General features: G+C 47.1%; 1 protein-coding gene across 2 annotated transcripts in view; it reads left to right on the top strand.

Moving 5' to 3' along the window:
* Positions 1–20,494, top strand: part of LOC149371177 (uncharacterized) — a 165,752-nt gene that overhangs the window by 139,174 nt on the left and 6,084 nt on the right. The gene's annotated exons all lie outside the window — the stretch shown is intronic.

Here is a 20,494-nt window from a genome sequence, read left to right as displayed (position 1 = left end):
CACTCTTCACATAACTGCTGTTTTCGGGCGACGTTTGAAAGGTCGTTCTCCTTTATCAACATGCACCGCGCACTCTTTTTCCATATATCTGATCCAAGAAGCAGCTCACCAGATATCCTTGTCGCCCACTGTTCACATAACTGCTGTTTTCGGGCGACATTTGAAAGATCCATCTCCTGTATCAACATGCGCCGCGCACTCGTTTTCCATATATCTGATCCAAGAAGCAGCTCACCAGATATCCTTGTCGCCCACTGTTCACATAACTGCTGTTTTCGGGCGACATTTGAAAGATCGTTCTCCTTTATCAACATGCGCCGCACACTCTTCTTCCATATATTTGATCCACGAAGCAGCTCATCAAATTATCCTTGTCGCCCACTGTTCACATAACTGCTGTTTTCGGGCGACATTTGAAAGGTCGTTCTCCTTTATCAACATGCGCCGCACACTCTTCTTCCATATATCTGATCCACGAAGCAGCTCATCAAATTATCCTTGTCGCCCACTGTTCACATAACTGCTGTTTTCGGGTGACATTTGAAAGGTCGTTCTCCTTTATCAACATGCGCCGCACACTCTTCTTCCATATATCTGATCCACGAAGCACCTCATCAAATCATCCTTGTCGCCCACTGTTCACATAACTGCTGTTTTCGGGCGACATTTGAAAGGTCGTTCTCCTTTATCAACATGCGCCGCACACTCTTCTTCCATATATCTGATCCACGAAGCACCTCATCAAATCATCCTTGTCAACCCACTCTTCACATAACTGCTGTTTTCGGGCGACATTTGAAAGGTTGTTCTCCTTTATCAACATGCGCCGCACACTCTTCTTCCATATATCTGATCCACGAAGCAGCTCATCAAATTATCCTTGTCGCCCACTGTTCACATAACTGCTGTTTTCGGGCGACATTTGAAAGGTCGTTCTCCTTTATCAACATGCGCCGCACACTCTTCTTCCATATATCTGATCCACGAAGCACCTCATCAAGTCATCCTTGTCGCCCACTGTTCACTAACTGCTATTTTCGGACGACATTTGAAAGGTCTTTCTCCTTTATCAACATATATATCTGATCCACGAACCAGCTCATCAAATTATCCTTGTCGCCCACTGTTTATTTATTTATTTATTTCATATACCCTCAGGGCCATTGGCATTAGAGAGGGGAGTGGTTACAGGTGAATAAAAAAACATAACAATACAATGAACGATATGGGGCTATTATCAAAAAAGTTACAGATGTGTCTAATCATACAATGTTAGCTAAGGCGTTCTTGAAAAGCTGGTAATCTTTGATGGTTGCTGTTGGTGCGGGAAGGTGATTCCACTCTGCTGCTGTTCGAGGTAAAAATGACTGAAAGAAAGCGTTAGTTCTGCAAAATGGGACACCGACTTTGTAGGCATGATCTAATCTTGATAGGTGATGCAGGGAAGAGAGTAATTCACTGCGTAGGTGTGGATGATGAAAGATCTTATGGAATAGGCAGATACGAAACATTTTGCGACGTGAAGCTAAGGATGGCAGATTAAGGCTTGCTTTCATTGAAGGTATGCTAGTGGTCCTATTATAGTTGGAGAGAATGAAGCGGGCTGCGTTATGTTGGACCATTTCGAGTGAAGGAATAAGGTTTTCATGATGAGGGTCCCAGATGGATGCGGCATATTCTAGTTTTGGACGTATTAATGTCTTGTACAATAGCAGTTTGAGGGATGAAGAGCTCTGGTGAAGTTGCGGCGGATGTAACCCAGCATACGATTGGCGTTGTTAACTATGTGATATGTAGAGACCAAGTGAGAGTGGAAGTGATGTGCACACCAAGGCACTTGTATGAGTGTACTGATTCTAAGGGAATATGATTCAGAAAATAAGTGGGGATACTTCTGTCAGTCCTGGATACGCGAAGAGATTTACACTTATTGATGTTAAGTCCCATTAGCCATGTTTTACACCACGAAGAAACAGCGTTTAAGTCTGATTGAAGGGTATAGTTATGTCGTCGCTGCATGTTATTTCCCGGAAGATTACACAATCGTCAGCAAATAAATGGATATGTGAAGAAACAGAAGGAGGCAAGTCGTTAATGTAAATTAGGAAAAGAAGAGGACCAAGGACGGAGCCTTGCGGGACGCTGGAGTAAACGGGATTTGACTGAGAGTTCTGGTTATTGGCTGATACGTACTGCGAACGGTTAGGAGAAAATATTCAATCCAAGTAAGAAGTTTGAGGTCCATGTTCATTAGCTGTAATTTGTAAAGTAACAGTTTATGACACACTTTGTCGAAAGCCTTAGAATAGTCAAGAAAAATACAATCTGCCATTGAACGATTATCAAGAATAATGTTTAGCTTGTGTGTGAAAGAGGCGAGTTGAGTTTCGCAGGAATACGTTTTACGAAAGCCGTGCTGTGAGTTCGAGAAAAATGAGTTAGATTCGAGAAAGTTTGCAATATATGAATATAGGATATGTTCTAATATTTTGCACGGGATACTGGTTAGAGATATAGGTCGGTAATTGAGAGGACAATGCTTGTCGCCTGATTTATAGAGTGGAATCACCTTACCGACTTTCCAGTCAAGGGGCAGGCATCCCGTCTCAAGTGATTGCTGAAAAATTTTTGCTAATACAATGGATGAATAAGCAACAGTGCTGTGCGAAAATTTCACGGTAATTAGGTCACGACCGGGAGCAGAGGAGAGACGCAAAGATTTAATCACAGTTTCGACGCCACACGGTTCAATTGTAAGCGGGAACATATCATGGTAGTCGTAACAAGGTGCATTGGGTAGCGGAACATTGCGGGTTACAGAAAAGTTTTGGGCGAATGTGTCATTAAGAACGGACGCGATCTGATTATGAGGTATAACAATTCCAGAGTTGTCAACGAGGGTTATAGTGTCATCATCTTTTTGGTTTATAACGCGCCAGAATTTCTTGGTATCGTTTGTTAACATTGACGGCAGCGTGTGGCATAGATAGTTATTCTTAGCGATCTTTAGCGCTGATAGGTATTCGCTGGAAACTAATTTATAGGCACTCCAACGAGCTTCGCTCGAAGAAAGCTTGGCTGACCTGTACAATCGCTTCTTTTTGTTTGATAGTCGTCTTATGTGAGCATTATACCAAGGAGCGTCCGGTTTGTTAATTATTATGCGTATAGGAATGTACTTGTCTGTCAGGTGCGCAACTTTTTCTACGAACATCGCCCAGTTAGCTTCTACTGTACGTTGGTCAAAGTCCTGAAGAAAAATGTCAAGAAATGAACATAATTCGTTATTAATCGCGTAAAAGTCTGCTTTATTGTAATTGCGGATAGTTACTGGTCTTTTGACATGTGTAGGATGTGCGAGGTACAACCCAAAAGAAAGTAAGGAGTGGTCGCTCATTCCTGGAACGTGAGTGATGTTGGAAACAAGGTCGGGATGTGAAGTGAGAACAAGGTCAAGTGTATTAGCAACAGAGTTCGTTGTTCTTGTCGGTTTAGTGACCAGCTGTTCGAGAGAAAAAACCGAGCACATATCTAAAAATTCTTTAGCTAGCGTGGAAGGTGGATGCATTGTAGGGGCAGTGTTTGACCAGGTTATGTTCGGCATATTAAAATCTCCGAGCAGAAGTAGAGGGCAGTTTAGATAACGAGAAGAAACGATGCTAATGACATCATGTAATTCGTTAACGAAGTTATTTATGTAGGTAGGGGGCCGGTAACAGACCCCAATAATAACTTTCTTATGATTCAAAGTGACACATGCCCAAACAGTTTCTAAAGGGGTGTTAGCGTGAATGCACTGCGAGGTGAAACGTTTTGTGATAGCGAGCAGAACACCTCCTCCTTGTCGCTCAATGCGATCGCAGCGATAGATAGAAAAATTGTTTGCCATCAGAAAGACTTCGTGGTCTCGAATTTCGGAACGCAACCAGGTCTCTGTTAGTACTAAAATATCAGCGCTGCACGTGTCGATGGCGGAATTAAGACAGTCACGTTTGCTTATAATACTGCGGATGTTAGTAAAAAGAACGGATATCTCTGAAGAACGCCCACATCTCCTCGCGCGTCCCTACGAACTGCCGTGTGGCGAACTTACAGGGTTATCATCGACTGAAGGCGGTTGTTGCGTGTGCTCTTTAGCTGAGTTAGTGGGGGATGGTGATCACTTGACGGCAGCTACTGCGCATGCTCTTTAACAGAGTTAGATTCAGGATCATACAGGTAATATTTCTTATTCATTAGAAGTTTGTTGTGTCGCAGCTGAAAAGGAGCGCCACCGGATTTCCTTTTGGCATACTCGTTTAATTTCTTCCGAGCAAGACGTGTGACAGGTGAATAATCTTCATTTACTGTGACGCCGTTCTCCTTTAGGTCTTTGCGGGCGGAAAGGACCATTTCTTTGAATTTGAAATTTGAAAATTTTACAGTGATTGGGCGCTGTTTTTCTGGCGAGTATTGACCAAGACGATGAGCGCGCTCGAAAGCTAAATCTGGAAGAGTATCAAACACGTCAGCCAAAACTGCTTTTACCTTTTTTTCTGACTCTGCCCACGATTCCCGACAATCAGCTATTCCATAAAAAATAAGATTGCACCGTCTTGATTGATCCTCAAGTTCGGTCAGCCGTGATTGCAAAGAGGCGGAATCGATAGCTAAAGATTGTACTGAGGTTTGTACAGTAGCCAAATCGTCATCAATTTGGTCGAGCGAGTTAGTCTTATCTTCAAGGTCGTCTAGTCTCTTTTCGATAGCGCCAATTTTCATTTCAATGTTTTTTTGACTGGCTTTGATAGCCTTTATGTCGGCGACCATATCGGTTTGGCCTCTTGCTGCTTGCACGGATCGAGCCTGAACATCTTTTAGGATATGAAATATGACTTTCATCTGCTCGGATGGCTCATCAGGTAAAGACTGTAGTTCAGCCATTTGGGATTGGGAGCGAGTCGGGGGTGCAGGGTTCAATTCAATGTCACCAGAGCACAGTAGTAAAAAAACCATTGAGAAACAGTCAACATCAACGTCACACAGCACTTGTGGGCGCGGGAACAATAATAAGAAACGGTCATCGCTCCTTCTGGCGTACATAGGAAAAATATTACACACCTGTAATGCGCAACAGCGCGGAGCGTGAGACATGGTGTCGGTGATGGCCCCGCGCCCACTAAAGAAACCGTCGGGCTGGCAGCGTCTTATATCGTGGGCGGTGGTGGTGTTGATGGCATCAGGCCGGACGGGCATTCAGGTTCGTCAGGGGGCAAAGATGTGGTAGCCAGCAGGAAAAGCGGCAAGAACACCTGTAATGCGCAACAGCGCGGAGCGTGAGACATGGTGTCAGTGATGGCCCCGCGCCCACTAAAGAAACCGTCGGGCTGGCAGCGTCTTATATCGTGGGCGGTGGTGGTTGACGTCACCGTGGATCTCGATGATGCGCAGAAGGCGGGAATGACGAGCGGTTCAGTACAGTTGGTGTGGTGCTGGCGATAGTGGAGCAGTGTTGATGGCATCAGGCCGGACGGGCATTCAGGTTCGTCAGGGGGCAAAGATGTGGTAGCCAGCAGGAAAAGCGCCGCCGCGGTGGCTCAGCGGTTATGGTGCTCGGCTGCTGACCCGAAAGACGCGGGTTCGATCCCGGCCGCGGCGGCTAGAATTTCTTTGGAGGAGAAATTCTAGAGGCCCGTGTACTGTGCGATGTCAGTGCACGTTAAAGAACCCCAGGTGGTCGAAATTTCCGGAGCCCTCCACTACGGCGTCTCTCATAGCCTTAGTCGCTTTGAGACGTTAAACCCCATAAACCAACTAAACCAACCAGCAGGAAAAGCGGCAGGAACACCTGTAATGCGCAACAGCGCGGAGCGTGAGACATGGTGTCAGTGATGGCCCCGCGCCCACTAAAGAAACCGTCGGGCTGGCAGCGTCTTATATCGTGGGCGGTGGTGGTTGACGTCACCGTGGATCTCGATGATGCGCAGAAGGCGGGAATGACGAGCGGTTCAGTACAGTTGGTGTGGTGCTGGCGATAGTGGAGCAGTGTTGATGGCATCAGGCCGGACGGGCATTAAGGTTCGTCAGGGGGCAAAGATGTGGTAGCCAGCAGGAAAAGCGGCAGGAACACCTGTAATGCGCAACAGCGCGGAGCGTGAGACATGGTGTCAGTGATGGCCCCGCGCCCACTAAAGAAACCGTCGGGCTGGCAGCGTCTTATATCGTGGGCGGTGGTGGTTGACGTCACCGTGGATCTCGATGATGCGCAGAAGGCGGGAATGACGAGCGGTTCAGTACAGTTGGTGTGGTGCTGGCGATAGTGGAGCAGTGTTGATGGCATCAGGCCGGACGGGCATTAAGGTTCGTCAGGGGGCAAAGATGTGGTAGCCAGCAGGAAAAGCGGCAGGAACACCTGTAATGCGCAACAGCGCGGAGCGTGAGACATGGTGTCGGTGATGGCCCCGCGCCCACTCTTGCTCTTTAGCTGAGTTAGTGGGATGGTTATCACTTGACGGCACTGCGCATGCTCTTTAACAGAGTTAGATTCAGGATCATACAGGTAATAAATGCCGTTTTCGGGCGACATTTGAAAGGTCGTTCTCCTTTATCAACATGCGCCGCACACTCTTCTTCCATATATCTGATCCAAGAAGCAGCTCATCAGATATCCTTGTCGCCCACTCTTCACTTAACTGCTGTTTTCGGGCGACGTTTGAAAGGTCGTTGGCCTTTATCAACATGCGCCGCACACTCTTCTGTCGCCCACTCTTTTAACGTAACTGCTCTTTTCGGGCGACGTTTGATTCAAGAAGCAGCTCATCAGATATCCTTGTCGCCCACTCTTCACGTAACTGCTGTTTTCGGGCGACATTTGAAAGGTCGTTGGCCTTTATCAACATGCGCCGCACACTCTTCTTTCATATATATCTGATCCAAGAAGCAGCTCATCAAATATCCTTGTCGCCCACTCTTCACATAACTGCTGTTTTCGGGCGACGTTTGAAAGGTCGTTGGCCTTTATTATCTGATTCAAGAAGCAGCTCATCAGATATCCTTGTCGCCCACTCTTCACATAACTGCTGTTTTCGGGCGACATTTGAAAGGTCGTTGCCCTTTATCAACATGCGCCGCACACTCTTCTTACATATATCTGATCCACGAAGCAGCTCATCAAATATCCTTCCTTGTCGCCCACTCCTCACATAACTGCTGTTTTTGGGCGAGGTTTGAAAGATCGTTCTCCTTTATCAACATGCGCGGCACACTCTTCTTCCATATATCTGATCCAAGAAGCTCATCAAATATCCTTGTCGCCCACTCTTTACATAACTGCTGTTTTCGGGCGACATTTGAAAGGTCGTTCTCCTTTATCAACATGCGCCACACACTCTTCCATATATCTGAACCACGAAGCAGCTCATCAAATTATCCTTGTCGCCCACTGTTCACATAACTGCTGTTTTCGGGCGACGTTTGAAAGGTCGTTGGCCTTTATCAACATGCACCGCACACTCTGCTCTCATTTTTCTGAGGAAAGCAGCAGCTGATCCTGCAAGAAGTACACACGTGTTCCTTAAGTGCAGGCATGATTGGCATTGGAGAATTCAGTGAAGGACAAGTCCCAGTTTTTCGAAGAAAACTAGCACTGCGCGCTTGAGAAAAACGCAGTGATTACATCGCCCGCCATGGGTAGGAAACTTCCATATACATCATATTCCAGCAAGTATAGGCTGTGCGCGCCGCCGACAAATGGGGAAATTCAGTCAGTTGCAGCCAGGGTGGTGCAACGAAACCGGAACTAAATCCGAAACCGTATTTTTTACTCAGAACTGGAACGGAACCTAACCCGAATTTTTTTCCATCTTCTTTCGTTTCCGATTAATAGCAATTGTTCCCAACCGGTGTTTGGAAACAATTCCTCTCAATCGGAACCGAAACAAGATGAAAAAAACGCACCGATTACTGAAGGCTTAGCTTGGTTAAGCCTTTTTGATTGCGAAAGCAATAACATCTGGCTGCGCTTGGTTCTGCTGGTAGTTGCAGATGGTTTCCCGTATAGTGCAACTCTGGTCACGACTTGGTTCTGCTAATATGGGTTACCCGTATGGATTCACTCTGGACACAACATGGGTCTACTGTAAATGTGCTTTATTTATTCCGATGAACACGCTTTGGTGATCCGTAAAGAATTTCGGTGATGACATCGGCGTGCTCGCCATTCTGCAGCATACGCACGTTGCTTCGCCAACCGTTGTTCCCTTTCTTCGTCTGTTTCTCCGGCACGGCGCCGTCGCTTGGCCGCGGCACACCGTTCCAGCCTCGCCTTGTACGCATCCTCCGACATAGCACAGCACTGCGAGGAGCACAGCCGCAGCCCCGTTTTATCCCAGTCTAGCGAGTCTAGAAAAACACAAAAGGCTGCATTACGCAGAAAACTTATTTACAGAATCTCGAGGCTGGATTGTACTTTGGTATTTACACCAGTCAAAATCAGCACACGCCAATAAAAAATATTTGCAGGTGAATACAAGCAGGTTGGTGCGTAACTAACATGCTGCCAAATTCCTACAAACATTAAGTAGTAAATAACATGTCTTAGGCACAGGGGTGGTAACATTGACTCTAAATGAGCTCATGTGTTCCAGTCGGTGCTGTTATCGATCGCAAAATAGAGAACTGGGCGCTCAAGCAGAAAAACACAAAAGGCTGCATTTACGCAGGAAACTTATTTACAGAAAGCTCGCGAACTCCCTCGTGAACAACTGCACAATCTCGAGACCTGGTTGTACTTTTGGTATTTACATCAGTCAAAATCAGCACACGCCGATAAAACATTTTTGCAGGTGAATACAAGCAGGTACATTAAGTAAATAACATATCTTAGGCACATGGGTCGTAACATTGACTCTAAAGCACAAAAACACAAAAGGCTGCGTTTCACAATCTCGAGACTGGATTGTACTTTGGTATTTACATCAGTCAAAATCAGCACACGCCGATAAAACATTTTTGCAGGTGAATACAAGCAGGTTGGTGCGTCAAACTAAATAACATGCACGCCGATAAAACATTTTTGAAGGTGGAATACAAGCAGGTGTAAATAACGTCTTAGGCACCGGGGTCGTAACATTCACTCTAAGTGAGCTCATGTGTTCGAGTCGGTGCTGTTATCGATCGCAAAATAGAGAACTGGACCCTCAAGCAGAAAAACTCAAAAGGCTGCGTTTCACAATCTCGAGACTGGATTGTACTTTGGTATCTATATCAGTCAAAATCAGGCACACGCCGATAAAACATTTTTGCAGGTGAATACAAGAAGGTTGGTGCGTAACTAACATGCTGCGAAATTCCTACGAACATTAAGTAACTAACATGTCTTAGGCACAGGGGTCCTGACATTGACTCTAAGTGAGCTCATGTGTTCCAGTCGGTGCTGTTATCGATTGCAAAATAGAGAACTGGACGCTCAAGCAGAAAAACACAAAAGGCTGCATTTACGCAGACAACTTATTTACAGAATGCTCGCGAACTCTCCCGTGAACAATTAATTGCACAATCTCGAGAGTACGAGTCACATGTGTTCCAGTCGGTGCTGTTATCGATCGCAAAATAGAGAACTGGACTCTCAAGGAGAAAAACACAAAAAAGCTGCATTTACGCAGGAAACTTATTTACAGAATGCTCGCGAACTCTCTCATGAACAACCGTACAATCTCGAGACTGGATTGTACTTTGGTATTTATATCAGTCAAAATCAGGCACACGCCGATAAAATATTTGCAGGTGAATTCAAGCAGGTGTGTGCGTAACTAATATGCTGCGAAATTCCTACAAACATTAAGTAAATAACATGTCTTAGGCACAGGGGTCGTAACATTGACTCTAAGAGAGCTCTTGTGTTGCAGTCGGTGCTGTTGTCGATTGCAAAATAGAGAACTGGGCGCTCAAGCAGAAAAACACAAAAGGATAATTTACGCAGGAAACTTATTTACAGAATGCTCGCGAACTCTCTCGTGAACTAGCACAATCTCCAGACTGGATTGTACTTTTGGTATTTGCTCATGTGTTCCAGTCGGGGCTGTTATCGATCGCAAAATAGAGAACTGGACGCTCAAGCAGAAACACACAAAAGGCTGCATTTACGCAGAGAAACTGGATTGTATTTGGTATTTACATCAGTCAAAATCAGGCACACGACGATAAAATATTTGGAATACAAGCAGGTTGGTGCGTAACTAGCTCCGAAATTCCATGTCTTACCCCTTATTCGCGATGACACAGCTACATAAAGGCACAGGGGTCGTAACATTGACTCAAAGTTAGCTCATGTGTTTCAGTCGGTGCTGTTATCAATCGCAAAATAGAGAACGGGACGCTCAAGCAGAAAAACACAAAAGGCTGGCTGCATTTATGCAGAAAATATTCCAATTTACAGAATGTTCGCGAACACGCTCGTGAACAATAACTGCACAATCTCGAGACTGGATTGTACTTTTGGTATTGTGGTACATAGCTAGCTGCGAAACTCTTACAAACATTAAGTAAATAACATGTTTTACCCATTATTCGCGATGACACAGCTGCGCGAAGGCACAGGGGTCGTAACATTGACTGACTCTAAGTGAGCTCATGTGTTTTAGTGGGTGCTGTTATCGATCACAATATCGGGTACCCTTTATTCGTGATGACACAGCTGCACAAAGGCACAGGGATCGTGACATTGACTCAAGTGATCTCATGTGTTTCAGTCTGTGCTGTTATCGATCACAGTACCCTTTATTCGCGATGACACAGCTGCACAAAGGCACAGGGATCGTAACATTGACTCAAGTGATTTCATGTGTTTCAGTCGGTGCTGTTATCGATCACAATATGGAGTACACTTTATTCGCGATGACACAGCTGCACAAAGGCACAGGGATTCATGTGTTTCAGTCGGTGCTGATTGACTCAAGTGAGCTCATGTGTTTCAGTCGGTGCTGTTATCGATCAGAAACTAGAGAAATGGGCTCTCAAGCAGAAAACACAAAGGACTGCATCAGTCAAAATCAGCAACGCGTCGAGAATTTAACTAACATGTCTCACCCCTTATTCGCGATGACACAGCTGCACAGAGGCACAGGGATCGTAACATTCACTCAAGTGAGCTCATGTGTTTCAGTCGGTGCTGTTATCGATCACAATATAGAGTACCCTTTATTCGCGATGACACAGCTGCACAAAGGCGCAGGGATCGTATCACTGACTCAAGTGAGACTGGATTCTACTTTGGTATTTATATAAGTCAAAATCAGCAACGCGTCGAGAAAACATGTGCAGGGGAATACAAACATGTTTGTGCATAACTAGCTTCAAAATTCCTACATACTTTAATGGCTGGAAGAGGCTTGAGCCAGTTGGCAGTCCCGTGCTCTTTCCTTTTCATTCTTCTCTCAGTCGCAACCGCAACCAACCAACCAACCAAACCAAATCGCACTTGTCGAACTTGCCGAGTCTGGCATGAATGTATTGCATCGAGTGCGCTCTAAAGATAAGGACAAGCCAGACGTGGTGGTCAAGTTTACACAAGGTCTATCAAGTGCTCAATGCTGCTAAAAAGACCAAACTGAACATGAGACTTCTTGGTTTTGAAGAACAAGAACCCTTGTTTGTTAATGAGCACCTGTGCGTTGAGAACAAAGTACTACTATCTAAAGCAAAGAAAGCAAGGGCCACAACTGGAAGTTTGTTTGGTTGTCACGTGGCTTGGCCAACGTCGTGTGACTTTTCTTTTTTTTCTGTCGTTTAGATCTTAGCATGACATTTTTTTCTGTTTCTTTTGACATGGCTTTTACGTTTCAACAAGTTGACGGTTTGATGCGTGATAAAAGCTTTTCAATTTTGCATCCCAACGTACGCAGGATACGAGGTAACCTAAATAAATAACTTGATTGTACACATGGCAAGGTATGAATCCTTTTTTGATGTCTCAAGCGTGATAAAGTAGTCTTTTCCGGGTTATAAATTTTTATCCCAGCCACGGGATACGCGAGCAAGGTGAGGTGGGGAGGGATGTTTGTCAAGGATTAGTGTCTCCTACCAGCTAATGGGAGTGGCGTCTGCCACCAAACACGTTTTCGTGGGCGTCGCTCTAATGTTGTCATAATGGGCGATTTTAATTTAGATCTAACACATGGCGTACAGAACAGCTACACTTTCCTTCTGGAATCATTTGCGTTACGTAACCTTATTATAGAACCTACCCACGTAACAAGTACTTCAAGTACTCTAATAGATCACGCCCTCTGTAATATTGTCCCAGGTGTGCTGGCTGGTACCTGCGCTGAGGTGATTGATAGCCGACCATTCACCTATTTTTCTTGTAATAGAGAAAGGCCTGCCTCCACAAGCGCAGTTGACACAGTGTAAAATTCGTAGTAAGATAAACTATGTAGCACTACGTGAAACATTCGAACAAGTCGACTTCACTACGGCATATGATGAAGACGTCAATACTGAGTGTAAGAACTTTTTAGATATCCTTAAAAATGTCATCGAACAGAGCTCTCTGCTGGACACTAATAAATACAGCCAGCCAACGTGTCATTGGATGATTACTGAAATATTAGCCGTCCAGTTTAAGCGTTACAGGAACTTGTCTGTATCTCTTATGGGAAAAAGAAAAAAGAATATTATTCATCACTGGTGAAACAGGCGCATGGAAATACAAAAAAAAATGGGACATAGTGAACGACGCAATCGGCCTGCGATCTAGTGCAAGCAACACTTCCTGAGACAGTTGACGAAGACACTTTAGAATCATTTAATACCTATTTTACCTCCGTTGGGCCTACGGTTGCCGGGCAGGTTCGTGCTGACGCACCTATGGCGAAGATGCTGGAGCGTGCCAACAACAGTTTTGCTCTGACAGCAGCCTTTGAGCCGGCAAGGAGGCAGGACCTGATTCATTGGCAAATGGAATATATCCTGCCGAGCTGAAGGTTGCAAAGGTTATACCTATTTATAAAGACGGTGAGCGATCTCATCCGCGAAACTACAGACCAATATCGGTATTAAATGCAGTACAGTTTTTGAAAAGGGGCTTTGTAAACGTGTACAAAATTTTCTAAATAAATATAACATTATATGTCATAATCAGCGCGGCTTCAGGCCCCAAATGTCAACGTTCGCCGCAATTCTTGTTCTTACACAACTGATAAATACTGCACTGCGTAATAACAAACTGGCCATAGTAGTATATTTAGACATATCAAAAGCTTTCGATACGGTTGATAGCACAATACTACAACAGAAATGGGAAGCCTACGATTTAAGAGGGAAAATATGTTGTCGTGAACAATTTAACCTCACTACCGCATAATCTAGGTGTGTCGCAGGGCTCCGTACTTGGGCTGCTATTCTTTTCCCTGTATATTAATAACCTTCCATCAACGCTGAAATATTCAAGAGCTGTAATATATACCGATGACATTGCATTACTTTTTACAGGAAAAAATTTACAGGTACTTAAATGTATAATTAACGGAGAGCTTAGTGAATGTCGCAGTGGCTTAAAAGTAATCGGCTAACCCTTAATACTAAGAAAATAAAGTACACCGTGTTTCACTCGCGCAGAAAGAACAAAATTAGTCTGGAAGCATGGGGCGGTACATACAAAACATACCTAGATCCTGTTTCTCGCCTTCAAAAACGAGGTATTCGTTTTTATTTGCACGGTCTGTATGTATGCCCTCACTAGCCGTAAAGGCTATGGGTCCGCACAATACCAATGAAACAAACAAGAGCTGCATTTAATTTACCACCTTGTTATAACATGTGCAGCCGGAGACTCCTAGAATGTAGGAGTGAATTGAATTGTGTGTGTTAGGCAGTAATATTGTGCTTGTTTTGTAGTTGGAACCCCTCACTAGTCGTAAAGGCTATTATGGGTCCAACGAACTGTTTGTGTATGTTTCTTAGAATAAATACAAAAAATAGAGAACTGGACGCCGAAACAGAAAACACAAAGGACTGCATTTACGCAGAAAACTTATTTACAGAATGTTTGCGGACACTCTCGTGAACAACTGCACAATCTCGAGACTGGATTGTACTTTGGTTATATACATGGTCTGTTCTGAAAGTAGTAGGACTCATTTTTTTAAACAAAATTTATTCAAGAGAATAGTACAAACGATTACAATTTTTCAAGGTAGCACCTTCCGCACCTACTCACTGCTGCTAATGAGTTTTACAATTTTCGTACGCCTCCAGGAACGCCTGGACAGGAATGCTGTTTAGCTCCCTCGTCACGGCCTGTTGAACCACCTCTACCGATCCTTGATGTTTCCCCTCGAGCGTCGATTTTATTCTCGGGAATAGAAAAAAGTCTGGCAGGGCCAAGTCGAGGCTGTAGGGGGGCTGAGAAAGCGTTGCCGCCTTGTGCGGGACAAAAAATCGGGGTCCTCATTCAGATGACGAAGAAGATCCTACCGGTTGGCCTTTTCCTCCTCTGACAACACTCCCGGCACCAACTTCGCGCACGCTTTCCTCATGGGTAAGTTTTCTGTCACGATCCCAAAAACTTGGGTTGTAAATGTTTCCCTCGCTACACATTTTCGTTGGTCTTGCTGGTCGAAGGGCGTCTGGAGCGGTCGTCTTCCTCCACTCTTTCCTTACCTTCTCGGAAAAGCTTGTGCCTATCAAAAACACCTGATCTACCCATGGAAGCGTCACCGTAGGCCTCCTTAATCATGTTGTGAGTCTCTTTGCCCGTTTTACCAAGATTTACTCAAAATTTGATCGCGTATCGCTGATGCAGTAAACGCTCGACGATTCTGCGTGACGAGATGTTTCGACAGGGGTTCACAGTACAAGCGACCTTCTCTTTTTAACGGCCGAGAGCCGACGGCCGATTTTCCACAGCATTCCCAATATCCCCCTTAAACGATCCTGCACGCGCAGACCACCTCTCGTCCGCCCGTTCGTCCAGGAAAAAACCAGTCCTACTACTTTCAGAACAGACCATGTATATATCAGTCAAAATCAGCCACGCGCCGATAAAACATTTATTTGCAGGTGAGAATACAATACAGATGAATACATTTGCATTTGGTGAAACATTTGCAGGAGAATACAAAATGTTCGCGAACACTCTCGTGGACTGCACAATCGCACCGTCGCACACTCGTCTCTGTCCGCACTTTCACCCGCACTCCTTTTCGTCCGTTAGAATGCAGTCTCTGACTGTCTTGCAATCTTCCGCGCGCGCTTCAGTTTAACATTACAACCACGGCTGTCATGCAGCAACCGCTTAAATGATTTTTTAATACCAGGGTGTGAAAGTGGGTATACAATTCTGCGTGATCTGTCGGAGATGTGCGAGATTTTTACATTCTGCCTAGTCACGCTGGCCGGCGAACTTGTTCATGAAGGAGAAAAAAAAACAGATAGCATAGTTCCAACAAGAAGAGCCTTCATCAAAAACCAGCCATCTAGAGCGCAGATTTTTCTTCTCAGTGTTCTCTGTTTCTCTTAATTTGATCTGCCTTTTTGGCGAGTCCAAAGAACGCTGCGCAAGTGGAGAAGAGCGGAAATAATTAGACGACAGCTGTCAGGTCTACTGATGCGAAGGAAGACTACAAAAATGTCGTTATTAACTCTGGAGTTTCAGAACAAACTTTGAGGTTTACTTTGTGCGATATTATAAAAGTTGAGCAAACCAACGAACGGAGAGGCAAATTCACTGACCCAATATCATCAAAATCTAGGCATCTTTTTTTGAGAATTCTGGCAGTCAGAAAACTTTTAGTGACCCTATCGCAATTTGTGCATAGTTTTCGAAGGGTGTCGACTCAATGACCACTGAAAGTGCAGGCTAAAAAACTGGCAGTGGCTTAGCTTAGCTAAGCCAGGATTATACGTAGCGAAAGCAGTTTTGTCTTCTGACTTTTCGGTAGCGATACGCCGTCGTCGTTCAGCAGCTTGGCGGCCATCTCGTGCTTCGGGCGTCTCGGCCGCCCGCTTAGCCTTTCTGGTCTGGTTTTCACGCGGCGCGGAATTTTTGTTAGGTCCGCCAATCTGCTGGGCCAGCGCCGTACATTGCGAGAGGGGTTTTCAGTGGGTGCCGTATGATGGCGCTTTTACTACACGCCAAGTAAAGTCACTGGAACTCTGAGTTCCAGTGACTTTAACACCAAGCACAGAGGGAATTTACCGGAAATGGGGGAAATTTGGTACTCGCTTATCTCAGTCACGTTTTTAAGAACTGGGACTAGACGCGCCTTTATTGAGCTTCAAACGTCGAAGTGTCGTGGCAGAATGACAGTGCCCCCGTCTCGCACGCCGGCGGCCCGGATTCAATTTTCTTCTTTTCTTATGATTTACAGTCCGAGCGGCGCCATGGTTTCCATGGTAACGGCGCATGCGCAGTAGTGGCCTGTGCCAGGCACCGTGAAATGCGCTTCTGCTAGTCCGCCTAGGCTAGCCTAGTCCTGTCCGCCTTTCTTGTGAGTGTCTTGTGTTTCGCGCTAACTTTTGTACGAAGAATAATAATGCACCGACTAGCCCAGCAACAAGTGTTACTTGAGTACCCGCCCTATTGGTTTCGCAGCTGTAGGAGACAGATACTGCGCATTTCCTTTCCTCAAAAAAATACCGAAGACACTTTGCAAATTCTAAAGTGTGCTTGGCGAAAGCCTTGTGGTCAACCCGCTGTCGCTTCCCCGAACCGCTTGGCGCGGAATCACTGGGCCGCTTCGGAGCCATGCATCTCCCTCACTCGACTGCAACGAGACGTCTGGCGAAGGAGCGGCGGTGCAGCTGCCACCGCCGACGCGCGCGCGCTCGTTCTACCACTACTGTGTGACGTCTCGGTTGCTATGCACAGCTACGCCCCCACCGGCGCGCCGGTTGCTAAGGAGGGGAGGAGGTTACGGCGACGTCGATGCTGCGAAGGTAGGTAGGTAGGAAAGACTTTAATTACTCTAGAAAGGTGCTAGTAGCAGACGAGAAAGAAGAGGTCCATCTTCCTTCTTCTCACAGGGTCGGTGCCCCTATTCCAGGGCTCCGCTGAGCTTCGCTGCTCGTTGGGCGTGCTGGATAAGACCTTGTTGGCAACCCAGATCGCCGCTGGAGAGCCGGCTCTCCCACTGTTCTGCACTCGGGTCTTTGCGAAAGTTGTCGTTTTTACTGCATTCCCACGTGATGTGGTACAACGATGGTTTGCTACCACACCACGGGCAAGTGTCCCGATATTGCGTCGGGTAAATCTTGCTAAGGATATGCAGGTTTGGGAATGTTCCTGTCTGCAATCTTCGCCAATACACTGCCTCTAGTTGATTTAGATCAGGATGAGGCGGCGGATAGCGGATCCGTACCCCCTTATAGTAGTTGAGAATGTCTGAGTACGTAGGGCTGACTCGGTCGGGTAGATCGTCCGATTGGGAGGAAGCTCGGCTCGTATACCCTCGAGCTACCTCGTCGGCGCGTTCGTTCCCGGCTATGTCGGTGTGTCCTGGCACCCAGTAAATGCTGTGTGTGACTTTTGGTGGGGTCGCGCTCTGGAGGAGCCGGAGCGCGGCGCGACCTATGCGGCCGTTCATGTAGTTACGGCACGCTTCTCTCGAATCTGTAAGGATGGTAAGGGACATGTTGCTTCGATAACCGGCTACCGCCGCTAGAGCTACGGCCAGCTCCTCCCCTTCGGTTACCGTGCAGTCCCTCACTGAGGCGCTAGCTAATTCCTTTAAGTTCGAATCAATAACTACCGCCACTGTGCTGTTATGTGAGCTTCCTGTATACGGAGCCGCGTCCGTGTATACCGTTGTGGATTTTGTAGCTAGATTTTGTTGTACATACCTCGCCCGGGCTGCCCTACGGGCCGCATGCAAGTTGGGGTCCATGTTCCGGGGAAGGGAGCGAACCTTTAGCGTCTGGCGAATTGCATCCGGTATGCTCGCAGTACGATTCTCGAATTCCGCAGTTCGGCCTAGCCCCAGTCGCCTAAGGAGCGAGCGCCCCGTAGGAGTCTGCTGGAGCCTAGCTAACTGCGTGACCAGTTGGGCTTCTTTGATCTCTTCGAAGGTGTTGTGAATTCCAAGAGCCAGTAGTTTTTCGTTGGAGGTGGTCATTGGTAGATGCAGGGCAGTCTTGTAAGCTTTGCGGAGTATGGTATCTGCACTATCCACTTCTCCTTTGTTGAGGCTGAAGTACGGGAGGGCGTAACCCACGCGACTGACCACCAGGCTCTGAACCAGACGCAGGGTATCCCCCTCTCGCATGCCGCTCCGCTTCTGCGACACGCGCGTGATCATTCTGGCGACCTGAGTGGTCGATTGCTTGAGAAGGCCGAGCGTATGGCCGCATCGCTGGTTGCTCTGCAGCCACATTCCCAAGACTCGTATCTTGTCTCGTTCGGGAATTAGCTGTCCTTCGAGGGAGACATTGAGGGACCCTTCCTTGTGTTTCCCTTTGTGGACTCGCAGGAGTTCTGATTTTTCGGTGGAGCAGGCGAGGCCTCGTGCACTGACATATTCTTCCACGCAGGTAGCCGCTGCTTGCAGTCGTTCTTCTTTCTGGCCGAGTGACCCAGTGGTAACCCAGACCGTGACGTCGTCAGCGTATATTGCGTGCTGTATGCCTTCGATCTTCTCGAGTTGTCTCGCGAGGCCGATCATGGCCACGTTGAAAAGTAGTGGCGAGATGACGGATCCTTGAGGTGTGCCTTTGTTGGGGGTCGAAAATTTAGCGCTGCGAAGGTCTCCGAGCCCAACCGTTGCAGTGCGGTTGGAGAGAAAGGCCTTCACGTAGCTGTGAATCTTCTCGCCGCAGTGGAGGTTGTCAAGTCCTTCCATTACAGCCGTGTGGCTAACGTTGTCAAAGGCTCCTTTGATGTCCAGGGCCATAACCACGTTCTCGCCTACGCTCGGGACGTTGGTGAGGACTTCCTCTTTGAGTTGTAAGAGGACGTCCTGGGTGGAGAGGTGGGCTCGGAAGCCGAACATACTGTGGGGGTACAGGTCTTCGTCTTCCATGTAGCTTTGGAGCCTCCGAGTAACGACTCGCTCGTAGAGCTTGCCTAGGCAGGAGGTGAGTGAGATAGGTCGGAGATTTTCGATCTGGAGTTTCTTACCCGGTTTGGGGATCATTACGACCTCTGCATGCTTCCACTCTTCAGGAACCGTTCCTGCGGCCCAGTGCCCGTTGAGGAAGGTGGTCAGTTGGTCGACCGCCTCGTCGCTGAGGTTGCGTATGAGTGCGTTCTGGATCTTGTCTGCTCCCGCCGCAGTGTTGCGCGTGCATGCCTTTATGGCAGCGAACACTTCTTCCCTGGTGATCGGCCTGTCCAAGTGGGTGTTCGGTTTCCCCAGGTATGGTTTCGCGTATGCCGCAGGCAAGGTCGTGCCGTAGCATTTCTCTTTGGCCTTATCTAGCAGTTCCTCTTCCGTACCCTCGAAGGTGTGGACGAGTCTGCGGATAGCTTTCCCGCTTTCGGCCCTGGTTTGGGTAGGGTCGAGGAGGGTTTTGAGTATACGCCACGTTCTCGCCGTGCTGAGGGTGCCGTCCAGCGAGCTACTGAACTGCTGCCAGCTCTGCCTGGCCAGTTGGGTCGCGTACTCCTCCGCTATCTTGGTGACTTCTGCGATCTTGAGCTTGAGCTTCCTGTTAAAGCGCTGCTTCTTCCAGCGCTTGGTGAGTCCTCGACGTGCCTCCCATAGCCTGATGAGCCGAGGGTCCACCTCTGGTGTTTGCTCGGTGCGATCCACTTCCTGAGTGTACCGCTTCTGGATGTCTTTAAGTTGTTGGCACCAATCATCTATGGAAGTAATCCCCCCTTCCAGGTGCGCGCAAGCCTTGCGGAAAGCCGGCCAGTTGGTGATCTTGGCTGTGCCGAGCTTGCGCTTGATGTTGGTGGCTGCTATCGTGGTCTTCAGGATATAGTGGTCACTGCCTAGATTCTCCAGCAGATTCTCCCACGTTGCGTGCTTCACTCCCCTGACAAACGTTAAGTCCGGACACGTATCCGGGCAGATCGAAGAGCCAAGGCGCGTGGGTTGAAGTTCGTCTGTTAAGAGGGTACATTGGATCGCTTCCGCCGCGTCCTCGACCTGTATACCTTTGTGATTATTAGTGGGGTATCCCCATTGCTGTCCGCGAGCGTTGAAGTCGCCTACAATGAGCAACGAGTTGCTTTTCGCAAGTTTGCTGGCCCCTAGAAAGAGTGTATCAAAATTCGCGTCCCGCTGGCGAGGCGGGCTGTAGAGGTTTACGATAAAGACACTCTTTTCCTTACGCTTCTTTTTGGGAATAATTTCCGTCACTAAGTGTTCAATTTTGGTGTTGGGAATTGGGTCATGGGCTATGGCTACCAACTTTTTGCTGACCAAGGTTGCCGTGCGTCCGCTATCGTAGCACGTATATCCCCTGAGTGACGGTGTCGTGTTAGTTTCCTGTAAAGCTATTATATCAGGTGTGGAGCCTTGCGTATGTAAAAACTGCATTAGGAGTCCCTGCTTTTGGCGGTACCCCCTGCAGT

This window comes from Amblyomma mixtum, chromosome 1, assembly GCF_055824585.1.
Source record: "Amblyomma mixtum isolate Tamu chromosome 1, ASM5582458v1, whole genome shotgun sequence".
Classification (NCBI taxonomy): Eukaryota; Metazoa; Arthropoda; class Arachnida; order Ixodida; family Ixodidae; genus Amblyomma; species Amblyomma mixtum.
Note: the sequence above shows the minus strand (reverse complement) of the source record. Positions and strands in the feature narration are given on the sequence as shown.